The 17603-nt window shown below is 47.2% G+C and overlaps 1 protein-coding gene across 2 annotated transcripts in view; it reads right to left on the bottom strand.

Moving 5' to 3' along the window:
• LOC137323069 (nectin-3-like) overlaps window positions 1-17603 on the bottom strand; it is a 140286-nt gene that overhangs the window by 114930 nt on the left and 7753 nt on the right. The gene's annotated exons all lie outside the window — the stretch shown is intronic.

The raw sequence follows: 17603 nt of genomic DNA, 5'->3' as shown, positions 1-17603 counted from the left end.
TTTCAGTTAGTCAGTTTGTAAAGTGAAGATTTGCAGGTGTGTATGGAGATCTCTCACAGCTATGAAAAAATAAAACCGGTTTATGTAAATACTCGTCTGAGTCAATCTGCTGGAGATTGTGCGTTGGGGGTAGGAGAAAGGGTGCGTCCAGTGATAACAGCATTGTAACCTGTGGTCTCCAACCCGTTGCCCTAGCCCCTAAATCACGCAGTGTCAAAAGTGCATGGGGGGGGGGTGGGGGCGGGCACGTCGTCAATAGTCACTCCGTATTAAATACTTGATTTGCTTTATGATAGTATCATAGTAGGTGCAGCACAGGAGGCCATTCGGCCCATCGTGCTTGTGCCGGCTCTTTGAAAGAGCTATCCAATTAGTCCCATTCCCCTGCTCTTTTCCCATAGCCCTGTAAATTTTTTCCTTCAAGTATTTATCAAATTCCCGTTTGAAAGTTACTATTGAATCTGCTTCCACCATCCTTTCAGGCAGTGCGTTCCAGATCATTACAACTTGCTGCATCAAAAAATGTTTCCTCATGTTACCTCTGGCTCTTTTGCAGATCACCTTAAATCTGTGTCCTCTGGTTACTGACCTTTCTGCCACTGGAAACAGTTTCTCCTTATTTACACTGTCAAAACTGTTCATGATCTTGAACAATTCTATCAAATCTCCCCTTAATCTTCTCTGTTCCAAGGAGAACCATCCCAGCTTCTCCAATCCCTCCACATAACTGAAGTCCCTCATCCCTGGTACCATTCCTCTGCACCCTCTCTAAGGCCTTGACATTCTTCCTAAAGTGTGGTGCCAAGAATTGAACACATCGTCCTTCTCCATAGTGAAAACAGATGCAAAAAATTCATTTAGAACCCCTCCTACATCTGCCGGCTCCACACACAGATTGCCATTTTTGTCCCTAATGGGCACTACTTTTTCCCTAGTCATCCTCTTACCCTTAATATACTTATAAAACATCTTAGGATTTTCCTTTATTTTGCTCGCCAGTGTTATTTCATGGCCCCTCCTTGATCTCCTAATTTCTTTTTTAAGTATCCCCCTGCACTTTTTGTACTCCTCTAGGGCTTCCTCCGTCTTTAGCCTTTTGTATCTGCCAAAAGCCCTCCTTTTTTTCCTAATCCATTCTCGTATATCCCCTGACATCCAAGGTTCCCTGGAGTTCTTGGAACCACCCTTGACCTTTACGGGAACATGTTGCCATTGTATGGTCTCAATCTCCCTTCTGAAAGACTCCCATTGCTCCGATGCGGATTTTCCTACAAGCAGCTGATCCCAGTCCATTTTGGCCAGATCCTGCCTTATCCTATTAAAATCGGCCTTCCCCCAATTTAGAACCTTTATTTCCGGCCCCTCCCTGTCCTTTTCCATGACCACCTTAAATCTCACCGAATTATGGTCACTGTCACCAAAGTGCTCACCTACTAGCACTTCTTCCACTTGGCTGGCCACATTCCCTAGAATTAGGTCCAGTACCGCCCCCTCTCTTGTAGGACTTTCTACATGCTGGCTCAAAAAGCTCTCCTGGATGCACGTTAAGAATTTTGTACCCTCTAAGCCTTTTACACTCTGAGTATCCCAGTTAATATTGGGGAAGTTGAAATCCCCCACTATTATTACCCTATTATTTGCACAATTTTCTGAGATTTGCCTACATATCTGTTCCTCTATCTCCCCCTGACTGTTTGGGGGCCTATAGTACACTCCCATCAAAGTGCTTGCCCCCTTTTTGTTTTTAAGCTCCACCCATATGGCCTCATTAGAGGAACCTGCTAATATATCATCCCTCCTTATGGCAGTAATTGATTCTTTAATTAATATTGCGACCCCCCCTCCTCTTATACCTCCCCCTCTGTCTCGCCTGAAGATTCTGTACCCCGGAATATTGAGCTGCCAGTCTTGCCCCTCCCTCAACCATGTCTCTGTGACAGCAACAATATCATACTCCCATGTGTTTATCAACACCTTCAGTTCATCCACCTTATTCGCAAGACTCCTTGCATTAAAATAGATGCCATCCAGCCTTGCCCTTACATATTTGCCCTGTCTTCCAAGCTGACTTGTTTTTTTCTCTATATTTGGCTGCACATCACCCCCTATTGTCGCTCCACTCTGTATCCCATCCCCCTGCCAAGTTAGTTTAAACCCCCCCCAACAGTGCTAGCAAACCTCCCCGCAAGGATATTTGTCCCGCTCTGGTTCAGGTGCAACCCGTCCGACTTGTACAAGTCCCACCTTCCCCAGAAGCAGGCCCAGTGATCCAGGAAACTGAAACCCTCCCTCCTGCACCAACTCTTTAGCCACGCATTCATCTGTTCTATCCTCCTATTTCTATACTCACTAGCCCGTGGCACTGGGAGTAATCCAGAGATTACAACCTTTGAGGTCCTGCTCTTTAATCTGCTACCTAGCTCCCTAAATTCTTGATGCAGGACCTCATCTCCCTTCCTACCTATGTCGTTGGTCCCAATGTGGACCACGACCTCTGCCTGCTCACCCTCCCCCTTGAGAATGCCCTGTAGCCGCTCAGTGACATCCATGACCCTGGCACCAGGGAGGCAACAAACCATCCTGGAGTCACGTTTACGGCCACAGAAACGCCTGTCTGTTCCCCTTACGATAGAATCCCCCACCACTATAGCTCTTCCACTCTTTTTCCTCCCAGCCTGTGCAGCAGAGCGACCCCTGGTGCCAGGAAGTTGGCTGCTGCTGCCTTCCCCTGATAAGTCATCCCCCTCAACAATATCCAAAGCGGTATATTTGTTTGAGAGGGGGACGGCCACAGGGGACCCCTGCACTGCCTGCCTGCCTGCTCTTCTTACTCTGCCTGGTGGTCACCCAATTACTTCCTGCCTGTACAACCTTTACCTGCGGTGTGACCATCTCACTAAACGTGCTATCCACGACGTTCTCAGCATCGCGAATGCTCCTTAATGAATCCATCCGCAGCTCCAGTGCCGCAATGCGGTTTGTCAGTAGCTGCAGCTGGATACATTTCCCGCACACATGGTCGTCAGGGACACCGGAAGGGTCCCTGATTTCCCACATAGAGCAGGAAGAGCATAACACGGGGCTGGGCTGTCCTGACATGACTTACCCTTTAACTAATTAATTCAAATTAAATGAATCCCACCAATTTCACTGCAATTAAAAAGGTATACTCAAGGGCACTTGCTGAACAGCAGTCCCCCACTACACAACAGAGACCAGAGAATCCACAAACTCTAACCTTAGACAAATTCAGCAGGAAAATACTCACCAGCCAATCACTTACCTCTTCCTTGGTGACGTCCCACTTGGATTACTTTTTGCTTCTTATTTATCTTAGGTCCAGGAGTTAAGTCCCTGTGATGTCGCACAGTAGTGGTCTCTTGTTGCAGGTCTGCTGCTGCTTTTATTCCACAATCTCAGTCTTCTACTCTCAGGTCCACTACCGCTCTGCAGGAAAAGCAAGGCAAAGCAGCACCTCCTTCCCCCACTTCACCAAACTCCCACACTCACCGCACTCTCAGCACACTGTGTTGTCCTCACACCGTGCTGTCTGCTGACCCAAACCCTAAGAAGGCAGTTCCCATGCTCAGTGCCAGGTAGATGTATCAGGGTTTCCCGATACGGTTGGCAGCATCTTGGTGGATGCAGTCAATCAGAGTACACTAGCTGTGCTTTACCCTGACGTTCCTTTCTTTCATGCATTGCCAGTGAAAACAAGACGTAATATGACTAGGATACCTTTAAAGAAAGCATCCAACATTTCAGTTAGTCAGCCATTCACATATCATAAGAGTCGGTAGTTCTAGTTCCTTTGGGAATAAGAGCGTCTGCCTGCACTAGTCGCCTGTCAGTCTTTCTGAAACTGGAGGGAAATATACAGAGGTGCCCCCCCAGGGGTCAGTATTAGGACCACTGCTCTTTTTGATATAAATGACCTGGACTGGGGTGTAAAGGGCAGAATATCAAAGTTTGCAAATGACAGGAAACTCGGAAATGTTGTAAACAGTAGGGACGACTTTTTAAAAATTCGTTCATGGGATGTGGGCGTCGCCGGCAACGCCAGCACTTATTGCCCATCCCTAATTGCTCTTGAGAAGGTGGTGGTGAGCTGCCTTCTTGAACCGCTGCAGTCCGTGTGGTGAATGTTCTCCCACAGTGCTGTTAGGAAGGGAGTTCCAGGATTTTGACCCAGTGACGATGAAGGAACGGCAATATATTTCTAAGTCGGGATGGTGTGTGACTTGGAGGGGAACGTGCAGGTGGTGTTGTTCCCATATGCCTTTTGCCTTTGTCCTTCTAGATGGTAGAGGTCGCGGGTTTGGGAGGTGCTGTCGAAGAAACCATGGCGAGTTGCTGCAGTGCATCCTATGGATGGTGCACACAGCAGCCACGGTGTGCCGGTGGTGAATGGAGTGAATGTTTAGGGTGGAGGATGGGGTGCTAGTCAAGCGGGCTGCTTTGTCCTGGATAGTGTCGAGCTTCTTGAGTGTTGTTGGAGCTGCACTCATCCAAGCAAATGGAGTGTATTCCATCACACTCCTGACTTGTGCCTTGTAGATGGTGGAAAGGCATTGGGGAAGTCAGGAGGTGAGTCACTCGCCGCAGAATAGCCAGCCTCTGACCTGCTCTTGTAGCCACAGTATTTATATGGCTGGTCCAGTTAAGTTTCTGGTCAATGGTGATTCCCAGGATGTTGATGGTGGGGGATTCGGCGATGGTAATGCCGTTGAATGTCAAGGGGAGGTGGTTAGACTCTCTCTTGTTGGAGATGGTCATTGCCTGTCCCTTGTCTAGCGCGAATGTTACTTACCACTTATGAGCCCAAGCCTGGATGTTGTCCAGGTCTTGCTGCATGCGGACACGGACTGCTTCATTATCTGTGGGGCTGCGAATGGAACACTGTACAATCATCAGCGAACATCCCCATTTCTGACCTTATGATGTAGGGAAGGTCATTGATAAAGCAGCTGAAGATGGTTCCAACATGGAGGCCAATCATGTCAGCCCCGGGACATTGTTGCAGGAGTTCCTCAAGGCAGTGTCCCAGGCCCAACCATCTTCAGCTGCTTTATCAATGACCTTCCCTACATCATAAGGTCAGAAATGGGGATGTTCGCTGATGATTGTACAGTGTTCCATTCGCAGCCCCACAGATAATGAAGCAGTCCGTGTCCGCATGCAGCAAGACCTGGACAACATCCAGGCTTGGGCTCATAAGTGGTAAGTAACATTCGCGCTAGACAAGGGACAGGCAATGACCATCTCCAACAAGAGAGAGTCTAACCACCTCCCCTTGACATTCAACGGCATTACCATCGCCGAATCCCCCACCATCAACATCCTGGGAATCACCATTGACCAGAAACTTAACTGGACCAGCCATATAAACACTGTGGCTGCAAGAGCAGGTCAGAGGCTGGCTATTCTGCGGCGAGTGACTCACCTCCTGACTCCCCAATGCCTTTCCACCATCTACAAGGCACAAGTCAGGAGTGTGATGGAATACACTCCATTTGCCTAGATAAGTGCAGCTCCAACAACACTCAAGAAGCTCGACACTATCCAGGACAAAGCAGCCCGCTTGACTAGCACCCCATCCATCACCCGAAACATTCACTCCCTTCACCACCGGCACACCGTGGCTGCTGTGTGCACCATCCACAGGATGCACTGCAGCAACTCGCCATGGTTTCTTCGACAGCACCTCCCAAACCCGCGACCTCTACCATCTAGAAGGACAAAGGCAAAAGGCATATGGGAACAACACCACCTGCATGTTCCCCTCCAAGTCACACACCATCCCGACTTAGAAATATATTGCCGTTCCTTCATCGTCACTGGGTCAAAATCCTGGAACTCCCTTCCTAACAGCACTGTGGGAGAACATTCACCACACGGACTGCAGCGGTTCAAGAAGGCAGCTCACCACCACCTTCTCAAGAGCAATTAGGGATGGGCAATAAGTGCTGGCGTTGCCGGCGACGCCCACATCCCATGAACGAATTTTTAAAAAGTAGTCCCTACTGTTTACAACATTTCCGAGTTTCCTGTCATTTGCAAACTTTGATATTCTGCCCTTTACACCCCAGTCCAGGTCATTTATATCAAAAAGAGCAGTGGTCCTAATACTGACCCCTGGGGGGGCACCTCTGTATATTTCCCTCCAGTTTGAGAAAGACTGACAGGCGACTAGTGCAGGCAGACGCTCTTATTCCCAAAGGAGCTAGAACTACTGACTCTTAAGATATGTGAATGGCTGACTAACTGAAATGTTGGATGCTTTCTTTAAAGGTATCCTAGTCATATTACGTCTTGTTTTCACTGGCAATGCATGAAAGAAAGGAACGTCAGGGTAAAGCACAGCTAGTGTACTCTGATTGACTGCATCCACCAAGATGCTGCCAACCGTATCGGGAAACCCTGATACACCTACCTGGCACTGAGCATGGGAACTGCCTTCTTAGGGTTTGGGTCAGCAGACAGCACGGTGTGAGGACAACACAGTGTGCTGAGAGTTCGGTGAGTGTGCGAGTTGAAGGGTTAATCTCTTTAAATCTAGTGCATATTGCTTCAACTGTTTAAGGTCAATTTAAAAGTTTAAATTTCTAAGTTTCTGTCAGGCATCAGCAGAGAGCTGCTGTAGCAAGTTAATTGGTTAGCTAGATTCAATTTGGTCCCTGAAGGTGGGGCAGGCCTGACTCATCTGAGTCTCAACTGTAGAAATACAGGGGCCTGTCAGTGCGGACAGCACGGTGTGAGGACAACACAGTGTGCTGAGAGTGCGGTGAGTGTGGGAGTTTGGTGAAGTGGGGGAAGGAGGTGCTGCTTTGCCTTGCTTTTCCTGCAGAGCGGTAGTGGACCTGAGAGTAGAAGACTGAGATTGTGGAATAAAAGCAGCAGCAGACCTGCAACAAGAGACCACTACTGTGCGACATCACAGGGACTTAACTCCTGGACCTAAGATAAATAAGAAGCAAAAAGTAATCCAAGTGGGACGTCACCAAGGAAGAGGTAAGTGATTGGCTGGTGAGTATTTTCCTGCTGAATTTGTCTAAGGTTAGAGTTTGTGGATTCTCTGGTCTCTGTTGTGTAGTGGGGGACTGCTGTTGAGCAAGGGCCCTTGAGTATACCTTTTTAATTGCAGTGAAATTGGTGGGATTCATTTAATTTGAATTAATTAGTTAAAGGGTAAGTCATGTCAGGACAGCCCAGCCCCGTGTTATGCTCTTCCTGCTCTATGTGGGAAATCAGGGACCCTTCCGGTGTCCCTGACGACCATGTGTGCGGGAAATGTATCCAGCTGCAGCTACTGACAAACCGCATTGCGGCACTGGAGCTGCGGATGGATTCATTAAGGAGCATTCGCGATGCTGAGAACGTCGTGGATAGCACGTTTAGTGAGATGGTCACACCGCAGGTAAAGGTTGTACAGGCAGGAAGTAATTGGGTGACCACCAGGCAGAGTAAGAAGAGCAGGCAGGCAGGCAGTGCAGGGGTCCCCTGTGGCCGTCCCCCTCTCAAACAAATATACCGCTTTGGATATTGTTGAGGGGGATGACTTATCAGGGGAAGGCAGCAGCAGCCAACTTCCTGGCACCAGGGGTCGCTCTGCTGCACAGGCTGGGAGGAAAAAGAGTGGAAGAGCTATAGTGGTGGGGGATTCTATCGTAAGGGGAACAGACAGGCGTTTCTGTGGCCGTAAACGTGACTCCAGGATGGTTTGTTGCCTCCCTGGTGCCAGGGTCATGGATGTCACTGAGCGGCTACAGGGCATTCTCAAGGGGGAGGGTGAGCAGGCAGAGGTCGTGGTCCACATTGGGACCAACGACATAGGTAGGAAGGGAGATGAGGTCCTGCATCAAGAATTTAGGGAGCTGGGTAGCAGATTAAAGAGCAGGACCTCAAAGGTTGTAATCTCTGGATTACTCCCAGTGCCACGGGCTAGTGAGTATAGAAATAGGAGGATAGAACAGATGAATGCGTGGCTAAAGAGTTGGTGCAGGAGGGAGGGTTTCAGTTTCCTGGATCACTGGGCCTGCTTCTGGGGAAGGTGGGACTTGTACAAGTCGGACGGGTTGCACCTGAACCAGAGCGGGACTAATATCCTTGCGGGGAGGTTTGCTAGCACTGTTGGGGGGGGTTTAAACTAACTTGGCAGGGGGATGGGATACAGAGTGGAGCGACAATAGGGGGTGATGTGCAGCCAAATATAGAGAAAAAAACAAGTCAGCTTGGAAGACAGGGCAAATATGTAAGGGCAAGGCTGGATGGCATCTATTTTAATGCAAGGAGTCTTGCGAATAAGGTGGATGAACTGAAGGTGTTGATAAACACATGGGAGTATGATATTGTTGCTGTCACAGAGACATGGTTGAGGGAGGGGCAAGACTGGCAGCTCAATATTCCGGGGTACAGAATCTTCAGGCGAGACAGAGGGGGAGGTATAAGAGGAGGGGGGGGGTCGCAATATTAATTAAAGAATCAATTACTGCCATAAGGAGGGATGATGTATTAGCAGGTTCCTCTAATGAGGCCATATGGGTGGAGCTTAAAAACAAAAAGGGGGCAAGCACTTTGATGGGAGTGTACTATAGGCCCCCAAACAGTCAGGGGGAGATAGAGGAACAGATATGTAGGCAAATCTCAGAAAATTGTGCAAATAATAGGGTAATAATAGTGGGGGATTTCAACTTCCCCAATATTAACTGGGATACTCAGAGTGTAAAAGGCTTAGAGGGTACAAAATTCTTAACGTGCATCCAGGAGAGCTTTTTGAGCCAGCATGTAGAAAGTCCTACAAGAGAGGGGGCGGTACTGGACCTAATTCTAGGGAATGTGGCCAGCCAAGTGGAAGAAGTGCTAGTAGGTGAGCACTTTGGTGACAGTGACCATAATTCGGTGAGATTTAAGGTGGTCATGGAAAAGGACAGGGAGGGGCCGGAAATAAAGGTTCTAAATTGGGGGAAGGCCGATTTTAATAGGATAAGGCAGGATCTGGCCAAAATGGACTGGGATCAGCTGCTTGTAGGAAAATCCGCATCGGAGCAATGGGAGTCTTTCAGAAGGGAGATTGAGACCATACAATGGCAACATGTTCCCGTAAAGGTCAAGGGTGGTTCCAAGAACTCCAGGGAACCTTGGATGTCAGGGGATATACGAGAATGGATTAGGAAAAAAAGGAGGGCTTTTGGCAGATACAAAAGGCTAAAGACGGAGGAAGCCCGAGAGGAGTACAAAAAGTGCAGGGGGATACTTAAAAAAGAAATTAGGAGATCAAGGAGGGGCCATGAAATAACACTGGCGAGCAAAATAAAGGAAAATCCTAAGATGTTTTATAAGTATATTAAGGGTAAGAGGATGACTAGGGAAAAAATAGGGCCCATTAGGGACAAAAATGGCAATCTGTGTGTGGAGCCGGAAGATGTAGGAGGGGTTCTAAATGAATTTTTTGCATCTGTTTTCACTATGGAGAAGGACGATGTAGACATAGAAATACGGCAGGGGGACTGTGATATACTCGAACATATTAACATCGAGCGGGAGGAGGTATTGGCGGTTTTAGCAGGCCTAAAAATGGATAAATCCCCAGGCCCGGACGAAATGTATCCCAGGCTACTGTGTGAGGCAAAGGAGGAGATTGCGGGGGCTCTGACACATATATTCAGAACCTCTCTGGCCACAGGGGATGTGCCAGAGGACTGGAGAACCGCTAATGTAATACCATTATTCAAGAAGGGGAGTAGGGAAAAACCGGGGAACTACAGGCCAGTGAGCCTAACATCAGTGGTAGGAAAATTATTGGAAAAAATTCTGAAGGACAAAATTAGTCTCCACTTGGAGAAGCAAGGATTAATCAGGGATAGTCAACATGGCTTTGTCAAGGGAAGATCATGTCTGACTAATTTGATTGAATTTTTTGAGGGGGTGATTAGGCGTGTGGATGAGGGTAACGCAGTGGATGTGGTATACATGGATTTCAGTAAGGCCTTCGATAAAGTCCCCCACAGGAGACTGGTCAAGAAGGTACGAGCCCATGGAATCCAGGGTGCCTTGGCACTTTGGATACAAAACTGGCTTAGTGGCAGAAGGCAGAGGGTGATGGTCGAAGGTTGTTTTTGTGACTGGAAGCCTGTGGCCAGTGGGGTACCACAGGGATCGGTGCTGGGTCCCTTGCTGTTTGTGGCCTACATTAATGACTTGGATATGAATGTAAAAGGTATGATCAGTAAGTTCACTGATGATACAAAAATTGGAAGGGTGGTAAATAGCGAGGAGGATAGCCTCAGTCTGCAGGACGATATAGATAGGTTGGTCAGATGGGCGGAACAATGGCAAATGGAATTTAACCCGGAAAAGTGCGAGGTGATGCACTTTGGAGGGACTAACAAGGCAAGGGAATACACAATGAATGGGAGGACCCGAGGCAAGACAGAGGGTCAGAGGGATCTTGGTGTGCAAGTTCACAGATCCCTGAAGGCGGCGGAACAGGTAGATAAGGTGGTAAAGAAGGCATATGGGATACTTGCCTTTATTAGCCGAGGCATAGAATATAAGAGCAAGGAGGTTATGATGGAGCTGTATAAAACACTGGTTAGGCCACAGCTGGAGTACTGTGTGCAGTTCTGGTCGCCACACTACAGGAAGGATGTGATCGCTTTGGAGAGGGTGCAGAGGAGATTCACCAGGATGTTACCAGGGCTGGAGCGCTTCAGCTATGAAGAGAGACTGGGAAGATTGGGTTTGTTTTCCTTGGAGCAGAGGAGGCTGAGGGGGGACATGATTGAGGTGTACAAAATTATGAGGGGCACAGATAGGATGGATACTAAGGAGCTTTTTCCCTTCGTTGAGGGTTCTATAACAAGGGGACATAGATTCAAGGTAAAAGGCGGGAGGTTTAGAGGGGATTTGAGAAAGAACTTTTTCACCCAGAGGGTGGTTGGAGTCTGGAACTCACTGCCTGAAAGGGTTGTGGAGGCAGGAACCCTCACAACATTCAAGAAGCATTTGGATGAGCACTTGAAATGCCATAGCATACAAGGCTACGGACCAAATGCTGGAATATGGGATTAGAGTAGACAGGGCTGATGGCCGGCGCGGACACGATGGGCCGAAGGGCCTCTATCCGTGCTGTATAACTCTATGACTCTATGACTCTATGAGCTGTGGCATCTGCTGCAAGAACACCTGCAGTTACCATGCAGCACAGGGCTAATATATCAGTAACAATCACTTGTATCCTGAAACTTGGCCCCACTTCTTTGCGGGGGGCATGTTGCAGTGCTGGCCAATGGGGGTGCTGCTATTAAGTGGCAGAGAGGGCAACCCTCCTCACAACGTCCTTATGCCGTACCCTCCACTTCAGCAACCATCGAACAGGTGATTGGATGCCCGGCTTCTCCCCCAGTGACATGCAGTCCTACTTACTCAATGGGTTTCTTTTGCCTGTCACTTCTTAGCCGTCTTTCCCTTCAGCCTACGGAAAGGAGAGTAATGGGTCTGGCTCTTTCCTAAATCTGTAAGGATTTTTGATCCCTCTCTCACACTGCCCATTAATTGCTTGCATTGCTTTAAATTTTACCTGTCCTTAGTTTTCCACTCCCAGCACTAGTGCACTCCCTGTACACATCCAAATCTGTACCTGATGCTACGTACTAATATGATAATGAACTGACCTCAGAAAATTGAACATGCCTGCATTCAGGTCAGCACTGCAACCAGTCGGGTGTAAACTGAAGAATATCAGAACATCTGGGCTTGATTGGATCAATAACACTGAACGATGGAACTGGGTATCACAACACATTAAAAGAAAACATAGTTGATTTTCAGCATCTATATATCAGGAATTGGATGATAGATAATGTGCCTCAGACAGAGTTGTTCATTGTTGCAAAGTTTGGTTGTGTTGCTGCAATTTTCCCAACTCTTACACCCACATCGGGGTGCATATTATTGAAACAGGAGAGAGTTCACCAGGACTCTCAAAATTCTTAGATACTCACCAAAGGAAAATTATTTAATGACCAACAGGTAATGAATGAGACAATTTTCGACAGAGCACTTTCTTACAAAGCAAAGAATACCCAAAAGAAAACCAGAACTGATGAGAGTTACTGCTTTGCTAAATGAGTGAAATCTGATGCTCCTTCAAGGCCCCAATGAATGGTCCTGACCAAAGTGCAGATCACCAAAGCAACAGCTCTCAGTCCCAAGTGTCTGCAGCAGCTGATGAAGGGAGAGCAGTGACCTGGGACACCGTCAAGCAACCTCAGTGGGAAAAGGAAGATTTTTACTTTGAATTCAGGCAGCTCTTAATCAGGAAATGGTAAAAAGCCAAATGTGAATGCAGTGGGACGAACATCCGCAGCCTTTCCAGCATGATCTCGCTGTACGTTTGGCAAGAGTGGGGCAGAAGGGCTGGGAATTAGACCAGGGCTTGGACAAGCAGGGTCCCAGCCTACTCCACCAGTTTCCACAGGGCTTTGTTTGGGGCGAAACCTCGTCAAGCTTGGCCTGGACTCCAGAAGAGTTTAAAGATTTTTCGTTCCCTTTATAAAGGGGGCTGATTGGTCATATTGCGAGATGTTTCTATGGATGGGGGGTGTGGTGGGGGGATGTACCCTTAGTAACCTTGGTGATCGCTCCCTGACCCCAGAGAGTTTGCCAGGGTCAGCAAGCAGTCGATCCTGGCACTGACACCAGAATCAGATGCCAGGACAGTTTCGGCCCCTGCACGGACCCGTATGTTAAAAAGCATTGGGTTGTGTACGTTTGTGGACGTGAAAAAATGAAGCACTATGGTACAAAATGGGACACGCTTCACCATTTAGCGATCCTGCGCAGAGCTTCGAGCACCAGGAATGAGTATCGAGAAATCAGGTTCTTTTTTATTCATTCATGGGATATGGGCGTCGCTGGCGAGGCCAGCATTTGTTGCCCATCCCTAATTGCCCTTGAGAAGGCGCCTTCTTGAACCACTGTAGTCCGTTTGGTGAAGGTTCTCCCACAGTGCTGTTAGGAAGGGAGTTCCAGGATTTTGACCCAGCGACGATGAAGGAACGGCGATATATTTCCAAGTCGGGATGGTGTGTGCCTTGGAGGGGAACGTGCAGATGATGTTGTTCCCATGTGCCTGCTGCTCTTGTCCTACTAGGTCACGGGTTTGGGAGGTGCTGTCGAAAAATCCTTGGCGAGTTGCTGTGGCTGGTGCACACTGTAGCCACAGTGCGCCGGTGATGAAGGGAGTGAATGTTTAGGGTGGTGGATGGGGTTCCAATCAAACGGGCTGCTTTGTCCTGGATGGTGTCAAGCTTCGAGTGTTGTTGGAGCTGCACTCATCCAAGCAAGTGGAGAGTATTCCATCACACTCCTGACTTGTGCCTTGTAGATGGTGGAAAGGCTTTGGGGAGCCAGGAGGTGAGTCATTCACCGCAGAACACTCAGCCTCTGACCTGCTCTTGTAGCCACAGTATTTATGTGGCTGGTCCAGTTCAGTTTCTGGTCAATGGTGACCCCCAGGATATTGATGGTGGGGGATTCGGTGATGGTATTGCCGTTGAATGTCAAGGGGATGTGGTAAGGCACTATCTTCTTGGAGATGTACTTGCACCGATTCTCTGATCAGGTGCTCACAGGGATCGCTGGTCCACAACTCCTGATTTCCAATCTATTAAATTAAATCAGGGGCTGTGAGCCTGCGAGTCTTAACCTGTGCTCCCTGCCAGTGCTGCTACATGCCGGCAAGGGAGGCACTCAATCTGACAACTAGCCCTCCTGGGAGATCAGCCATGTGCAGCCCATGATTTTCAATATTATAAGGCTAAATTTGAAAACATTTTCTTATCTTTCATGTCCAGCTTCATGCAATGTCTCCAAGTACAAATTAACTAGGTTTCTCTTTGCTCTTTCAAACTTCTGAATTTTTATCTTGGTGTAATTCCTATTTTCTAGTGCTGTGTTTGTAGTGCAGGCTCAAATACAAGTAAATAGCAGAGTAGAGAAAATTATTGATAAAAGGCTTAAAGAGTTTTTACAACTGCTTATGAAACTGTGATAAAACTATAAAAATCGTAACGTTATTGACCTGCTTGACCCAAAAGAGAGCTTCAAACCACACATCCAGGCCTTCACCAAGATCTCCCAACTTCCGTCTCTGGGATATCGCCCAATTCCTGCCCTACCTCACCCCCATGTTTGACTTCTACAACGCTCTCCTTGACGGCTTCCCGAACTCCACCTTAAGCCACAATTCATCCACAACTCTACTGCCCGTATGAAATCCCACTCATCCATCACGCCTGCCCTCGCTGATCTCTTCTGGTCCCCTGTCCATCAGCATGTTACCACGCCTCTGCAACCCTGCATCCCAGCTCGCACCCTCTGCTCTTCTGACTCCCCCTCATCAATGTTGGCAGAGCCTTCAGTCATCACCTCTCTCCTCTGGAACGCTCTCCCTAAACACCTCCCTCTCGCTACCTCTTTCCCTTCAATAGTCTCCCTAAAACCTACCTCCCAGCTCTTATGTTTGCCTCCCCTAATTCCTCTCCCAGTTCCTGCTTGCTGTCCCATTTTACCCTTGCCTACCCGAGGATCACAGGATCCTTATGGATGGCATTCAGCCCACCTTAATTGATCCAACCAAAAAGATCCTAACATTTTCATTTGTAGCACTCAATTGTAACTTACATGATTCTAGATTTTTTTTGCCTCCACTACTCCATCTGAACGTTTATTCCACATGCTGATCACTCTGTGTGAAGAAAAATTCTCTAGTTTGAACCTGTTTTCCCTTATTCTACTCCTACTGTTCAATTTAAAGCAATATTCCAGATCAATATTTTCTATACCCTTAACAATATTATCTCTAAAAGGTCACTTTTCAGTCACCTCCTTTCCAGTTCCGCCAGTCTTTCCCCAAAAGAACCCTGACACTAGGAATCAGACTCGTGGCTCTTCTCTGCACTGCCCCCATCGTTTGAATCTCTCGTTTCTTGGCGACCAGAAATGGACGCATTATTCAAGGTACGTTCTGACCAGGGCACTATACAGTTTGATCATTACCTCCTCTAACTTATATTCTACTCTTTTGATATGTTGTTCAATAGGCTTTGTTGACTTCTGCTCTGCATTGATTGGACATGTTTAGAGTGCTATTTTCAACACCGTTCATGGACTACATGTGTCGTCTTTCATTTCTTCCTATGTGTAGCACTTTACATTTGTCTGCATTAAATTCCATCTGCTCTTGTTCTGCTCATTCACATATTTTGTCCAAATCATTTTGTAATTTCTGAGCTGCCCCCTCCTATTCCATTGCCCTATCTAGTTTGGTATCATCTGAAAAACTGACCACTTTGCATCGAGTTTCTGAATCCAGATCATTTATGTAAATTAGAGAGTCAAAGTTGAATGTTCCGTCCTTTATTCATCCTACTGAGCCCAGTCATTCTCCCTGCAGAATTTGTACTTTTCCTCTTTCTCTCACTTTTAACTTGTTAGCTGTTCCATTTTGGGTAAGTTTGTTTAGTCTGAGTTTGTTGATTTTGGGAATGTATTGATCCTGCACGCTCAGCATTATACCTTTAAAGGTGTTCCATTTTTATTTCTACTGCTGTTTTGTTCAACAACCTCCTCCAATCTATTTGCTTTAGTTGTTTCCTCATTTCATTGAATTTAGCCCTTTTAAAGTTATGTACCTGGTTCCTGGTTTTAGGTATTTCTGACTCCCCGACCATGATTCCACCTTTATCATTCTGTGGTTGCTGTCCCCACGGGGTGCTAACACTTCCATTTCCTGTCCAGCTAGGTGGGACTGCCCTCGCCTGGTTCCATTCCTATCTATCTAGTTACAACCAGAGCATCTCCTGCAATGGATTCTCTTCCCTCTCCCGCACCGTTACGTCAGGAGTCCCCCAAGGATTTATCCTTGGTCCTCTCCTATTTCTCATCTACACGCTGCCCTTCAGCGACACCATCCGAAAACACGTCGGGTTCCACATGTAAACTGACGACACCCAACTCTACCTCACCACCACATTTCTCTACCCCTCCACAGCCTCTGATTTGTCACACTGTTTGTCCGACATCCAGTATTGGATGAGCAGAAATTTCTTCCTGTTAAATATTGGGAAGACCGAAGCCATTGGCCTCGGGGGGGGCGGGGTTTAAAAGAGTAAAATACGGGGATTGCAACTCCAACCCGCCGCGCACGTGTCCGCCGCCTTTTTTACAGCGGCGGATACTGGGACGTCTGAGTGTCCCACCGTGAAAGAACAAAAGCGGCAGCTATGGCACTCTCAGCTTTATGGTTTAGTAAAGCCTTACAAGAAATCCCCTGAAATACCCAGAACTGGACTAAGAGAGCCAGAAGTTGAAACAAATCTTTTTGCACTCAGCTGGCTTTGACAGTTCAGCTGGGAACCTGAGCAGGGAGATGGAGGAGGGGGAAACAAGGATAGAAACAAAAGACAGAAAGAGAAGAAGCAATAGTGGAAGGCAGAGAAAGCAAGGACGAAAAACAAATAGGGCCATAGTGCAAAATAAAACTAAGATGAATAACAACCTTAAAAAGATAAGTCTGAAGGCATTGTGTCTTAATGCGCAGAGCATTCGCAATAAGGTAGATGAATTAACAGCATAGATAGATATTAACGGGTATGATGATGTTGCGATTACGGAGACATGGCTGCAGGGTGACCAAGGATGGGAACTGAACATCCAGGGGTATTCAATATTTAGGAAGGACAGGCAAGGGAAAGGAGGTGGGGTAGCGTTGCTAGTAAAGGAAGGAAATCAATGCAATAGTGAGGAAGGATATTGGCTCGGAAAATCACGATGTGGAATCTGTATGGGTGGAGCTAAGAAACACCAAGGGGCAGAAAACGTTAGTGGGGGTTCTCTATAGGCCCCCAAACAGTAGTGGAGATGTAGGGGAGGGCATTAAACAGGAAATTTGAGATGCATGCAAGAAGGGTACAACCATAATCGTGGGTGACTTTAATTTACATATAGATTGGTCAAACCAAATTAGCAATAATACTGTGGGGGAGGAATTCCTGGAGTGTGTACGTGATGGTTTTCTAGACCAATACGTTGAGGAACCAACTAGAGAACAGGCGATCCTAGACAGGGTATTGTGCAATGAGAAAAGTTTAATTAACAATCTTGTTGTGCGTGGTCCCTTAGGGAAAAGCGACCAAATCATGATAGAATTCCTCATTAAGATGGAGAGTTTAGTAGTCGAATCCGAAACTCGGGTCCTGAATCTAAATAAAGGAAATTATGAAAGTATGAGGTGTGAGTTGGCTATGATAGATTGGGGAACTTTACTAAATGGGATGACGGTGGATAGGCAATGGCTAATATTTAAAGAACGTGTGCAGGAATTACAACAATTATTCATTCCTGTCTGGCGCAAAAATAAAACAGGAAAGGTGGCTCAACCATGGCTTACAAAAGAAATTAGGGATAGTATTAGATCCAAAGAAGAGACATATAAAATTGCCAGAAAAAGCAGCAAGTCTGAGGATTGGGAGCAGTTTAGAATTCAGCAAAGGAAAACAAAGAGATTGATTAAGAGGGGAAAAATAGAGTATGAGAGTAAA

Source organism: Heptranchias perlo, chromosome 6 (assembly GCF_035084215.1).
Source record: "Heptranchias perlo isolate sHepPer1 chromosome 6, sHepPer1.hap1, whole genome shotgun sequence".
In the NCBI taxonomy this organism is placed as follows: Eukaryota; Metazoa; Chordata; class Chondrichthyes; order Hexanchiformes; family Hexanchidae; genus Heptranchias; species Heptranchias perlo.
Note: the sequence above shows the minus strand (reverse complement) of the source record. Positions and strands in the feature narration are given on the sequence as shown.